The following is a 5,443-nucleotide window of genomic DNA, read 5'->3' as shown; positions in this document are numbered from 1 at the left end:
TTAAAACAAATTTCTTCCCTCTTGTAACTGGTTGGTAAATTCTCTGTGAACAGGAATCTTTTCTGTCTTGACTACCTCTGGTCCCCAATGCTCATTAAATGTATGAGGATGGGGAAAAAACATGAATGAAAACAGAATAAAGACTGAAGACAGGTGAAAATGGCAGAATTGTCTAAAGAGTGACAATTAGAACTTAAAGGTGAAGATGCACTATGTACTTTATAGATTTATTCTTGGGTGGCAGAGACTGGTCCTTGGTGTTTTCTTTTTTAACACCTATCAAGGGTTCTACAATATTTAGATGAGGAGATAGCTAGCTTGGGAAGGAATTTTAAACAGGACAAAAAATACAAGTATACAGCAGGTCAGAGACACTTTTTGATTAACTACAAATTGAGAAGTTTGTTTCAGGATCAAATGGAGAATGGATGTGAAAATAAATGTAGGTATGATCATCACGAGTTGGGAATTGGATATATGTTTGGAACCAGACCTCCAAGATGTGAAATCTTCATTGCTCAGTATTAGTACAGGATCTAGGATAGGATCATTTTAAGACTGCGTGTGAAATAGATTTCTGCTTGTTGAAATAATGGAGAATTTTTTTCATTTATCCATTGGGTAAATACTAAGTAACCTGAACTATGGACCCAGGACTGAGCCAGGTCCGAGATCTCATGCGCGAATTAAACTATACACACTCCCCATAAGGAAATGACTTCTTCCCATTGCTATCTTACAGGAAGAAACAAAACTTTTAGTGATATACAATTTTTAGACTATTGCATAAATCCACAAGTTCATTGGTTCCTAGTAATTGTGTGTGCTACCTCATACAACCTAAAATTTAGTTTGTATTAGAAAAGAAGAATAAGGGCTAGCTGCTCTCACTATCATCATCAATATCAGTGTCATTATTATACTTATAATTTTCCAAGAATATGCGCAGACCTGAGGAGAAGCAGAGGAGTAAATTCATTGAATCCTGATGAATGAATTTGAAGTGCCTGAAGGGTGTCAGCTGGATAGATTTTCATTTTCTTTGCCCAAAGGAGAAGGCAGCAGAAACATAAACCAGTTTAGTTATAACACAACTCATTTTAATGGCTCCACACACCCACTCACAGACTAAACTAAGCTTCCTTTCCTTTGCCCAAGAAGCATTGTTCAGCTGTACAAGAGGATGGAGAGGAGCAAAGAGATGTGGCCATTGTCCCAAGGAGGCTGCCTGTGCCGGTGGCCATTGGCTCATCCCATTAATAAACCCTTTTACTTTTAGCTCCCACCGATTTGAAGGTTTGGTTCAGTCAGTTGATTAAGGTAAGAACCCAGAGGGGGTTGATGATCCCTTACATGAGAAGTAGATTCATATGAACAGGCACAGTTAGAGTCTAGAGCAGAAGGCAGCACCTTCATCACCAGGGTAAATGGCACAGGCCCAGTTGCTACCATGTTTACTTTGGGTAGCAATGTGTGGCCAGAACTACAGACACAGTGACTCTCAGACTTTTTAGTCAATCATGAGACTGTCATCACAGCCGAACCCATCAAAACCAGATGAAAAACCATATCAATCTGGGTTTGAGGAGTTGAATCGACATATCAGAGTGGTTCAGCGCATGGCCTCAGCTTTGAATTCTGGTTCCTTGACCTTGGGCAAGCTTACTTCCTCCCCATCTGTAAAAGAGAGGGAATTATTGCACCCACCTCTTGATATATATATATATATTAAATAAATTAGATAGATGGAGTGTTTATTACAGTGCCTGGATACACAGAAGTATTGTGGAGGTGTTGGCTGATGTTTATAATTTAGGGAGATGGGGGGGGTCAGGGGAGATAATAGATATATGTCCTCTGGAGCAAGCATGGACTTTATTTCATTTAATAAAAAGCTTCTGGGTGTCTACTGTGTATCAGATGCTAGATTCAAATCTGCTGTCCTCAGAGTTCATGGTCTCATAAGGGAGGAAGATACACAGAAACAGATTACAGTACATAGTAACAGTGAAAATTTACACCAGGTGCAGGGGTTGCAGAGAGGAGAGGGGATGAATTCTTATCTGGGGCAATCCCTAAAAAGGTAACCTGGAGGTGGTTTTAAAGATGGATAGAATTTATTAGATGAGCGAGTGGCGGGTGAAGGATTTTAGGATACAGAGGGTAGCACTGTAAAAGCCCAGACTTATACAACAATGTGCTTGGTTTTGCTAGACACAGAATGTGGAGGAGGAGAGAGTGGGGGATGTAAATGATAGAGCATCACATAAGTACATTTCATGATTTCATTTATATCAATATTGCAGCATCAAAGTGAAGTGGGCTGGACATAGATCAAGATGAGGTACCTGTGGCCAGACCATGAAGAGCCTGGTGTTTACTTAGTTCAGTTGTGTGTAGGCTGAACCAAGGCAGTGGTGGTGGGAATGGAGAGGGAACAAGAGGTAATTAGGGGGTAGGACTGTCAAGATTTGGTGACTGAGTGGATGTGGAGGCGAGGGAGAAGGAGGAATCCAACCTCACTTCCAAGTTTACCCAGCCCAACACTCAAGGACACTACATTTTCACCAGTGACTTCGTGACTATAGGAAGAACAGCAGGTTTGAGGGTTAAGAAGGTAAATTCTGTGTTGGGCACCTTGAGTTTGTCAAGTCTGGAAGATCAGGAGTGGGGAAAGCAGGTGGTTGGAATTACAGGATTGAAGGTTGAGATGCCGCAACCCTGCAGACTCATCAGGAGTGGGTTTCAAAAATCTTAAAGCTCCCTTTTCAGCTTCAAAGCTCTGACGACATCAGATCACTCTTGCAGAAATGCACTGTGGGCCCAGCACGCGTAGGGTGGAGGGTCTGAGCTGCAGATGCAGACTAGGTTGATAGGTGTGCACGGGTGATGAGGAGGGAGCATTCTGTCCCGGCAGGCAAAGAGGGTAGATTAACACCTATTTCTATACAAGAAATTATCACAAACGTAGCAGCTTAAAACAACGCACATGCACTATCTCACGGTTAAAAAATTAAAACGGTGGAGCAAAGCAAACTGAGGAACATCATGTTTTTATTTGGTAAGTGCTGATTTCTGTTAATGCCTGAAAAAAATTACTACGAACTTTAAAATGGAAAATTCCTGAAAAAAAAAAAAACCTAAAGAATAAGTCAAGAAAACAAAACGTGACATCCACATTATTATGATCTAGTAGTTGCTTAATACTAGTGAGCTACTGTTGTGCTGCTTAGGAAAAGAAAATCTAGCCCTCAAAGCTCACGATGTGCTGGACCCTGTTCCAAATATAGACAAACACACACATCTACACTAGCTCATTAAAACAACCTGAGACGACGAAGTCCTGCTATTAACCTTATTTTATAGATAATAATATACAGTCTGGGACACAGAAGATTGTGATCTGCTCAGTATCAGCTAACTGGAGTGACAGAGTTGGAATTCGTGCCCTCGTGACGTGGCTCCACAGCCTAAATCTTAGCCCTTAGTCAGGAAAAACAAAGCAAAACCGACAGCCCCAACAACCTCGTAGGCCGGGGGCGGGGTGGGGGAGGTAGGGGGTGGGGTGGGGGTAGTGGGGGTTGTGGGGGGAAGCCCTGCCCAAAGGTCAGGGAGGCCACTTTGCATCTAGGACGGCTTCTTCCTATTCCCGACCTGCCTCTGCCGGCTCCCAGGCCTAGGGAGAGCCGGCTTCCCAAGGACCGCCCAGGGAGATCTTTGGGGGCGCACCCCCGACGCCCCCGCCTACGCTCCCTCAGCACCCTGGGCGCACCTCTGCCCTCGTCTGCCAGACCCAGGTTTCTCCCGGCCGTTCCCAGCTTCCGGCGCTTTGCTCCAGGCCAGGTCGCTAGGTCAGGTCATGCCTGGAGCTCCCAAGTCGTCTATTTACTGTTTGGTTTCCAAGGTGACACGTAGGCGCCGTCAGCGCCTCTCGTCATCGGCCCCGCAGCGCGGCCCCCACCCGGCGCCGTGACGTCCGCCGGCCGCTTCCGCTCTGCCCATATTTGGCGCAGTCGCCGCGCCGCGGGTGGGGAGAGGCCGGGAGCCGGACTCCGCTCGCCCCGCCCCCGCCCCGGCCACGCCCCCTGGAATGCTGCCCCCCGCGGCCCTCCCCGGCGACCCCCGCCCCTTCCCTGCGACCCGAGCCCAGCTGAGGGGCGGGGTGCTGGGGACCCCGGAGGGGGCGTGGGTGATGGAGGGATAGCTCTGAGGTCTTTAGCATCCCCTGACTCGTGGAGGCTGCAGTCGAGATTTGGGGGTGTCTTGCCTGTTTCGGGTGGGTGAGCTGGGATCACGATTTTCTCACTCTGCCCGGAAATCACGGGAACAGTCATCCCTCGCCCAACTATTTCATAGGCTTGAGCTTAAAATTCTCGCCCAAGGTGCAGTGGAAAGCTTTGAAGACCGAGGTTCTGGGATCAGCGCTGACCCCCTGGGGAGACGAGTGACCTTGAGAAGGTCACGTGCCTTTCTCCAGCCTGGAGAACGAGCGGTGGGGTGGGGCTGCAGGGGTCGCAGCAGCGTTCTCAGGCTCCGGGGGGGACCTGTCCTTGACCCTCCCAGGACACCTCTCCTCCCGCCCGGACCCACATAACTGGGGTGTCAGTGGAGCTCTGTGGGGACCCTCCAATTCCAGCCACCATCGTAGCAGGATTGGGGTGACACTTTGCGGCTTGCTCTCATTGGGCTCTTAATTAACTTTAGTTAACTGATAATTGAATGAATTCCAGACAAATTACCTCCGGAATTCACCTCCCTAAGGCCGGACCCCCGCCATTCCTCTTGGAGGGGGAGAGAGGAGTATTGCGAGGATTAATAATCGCGCGGCGGGGGTGCTAATATAAAGTGATTTGCAGATGTAAAGGGCACTACGCAGTCCTGGGAGGAATCCAGCGAGATTCCAGAATTCTCCGAGGAAGCCGTGGGTGTGTGCCGCCGGGCCTGGGGCGGGGGTGGGGCGGGCAGTGTCGCAGTGGCCTCTGCTGTGGAGCAGGCTGTGGGCGTGGGGTTCAGTCTTCAAGCAGCTCAGTCGCTCCCCGCCACTCCCCCGCCCCCAAGTTCCTCCCCAGTTTTTCAGAATTTCAGAACGGGGTGGTACATCAGATATTATTCTCTACTTCAGCCTTTCTATTTCAGAAATGGGCAAACTAAGACTCAGAGAAGTTGGTTCATTCATCCAAACTTGCACAGCTAGAGACAAAAACAAGTCTGGATGTCTGGCTTCAAATTAGAGTTCCTTTCAGCTCACCTCTAACTCTCCCTGTGCGCTTGTGGCTTCAGGCCCCTGCTGCCTGATTGCAGCGCTCCCGGGGAATGCCAGTGGCCGGCCGGCTGCCATACACAGCCCGCAGCGTGGCACCAGGGCCTGGGGTGTTGGCTCCAGGTGTGAGCTCCCCCAGACCACAGGCCTTCCTCCTTACAGTGGCTGCATGGAATGAATATC

This window comes from Talpa europaea, assembly GCF_964194135.1.
Source record: "Talpa europaea genome assembly, chromosome: 8".
NCBI lineage: Eukaryota > Metazoa > Chordata > Mammalia > Eulipotyphla > Talpidae > Talpa > Talpa europaea.
The sequence above is the reverse complement of the archived record's forward strand: the minus strand, read 5'-3'. Positions refer to the sequence as shown.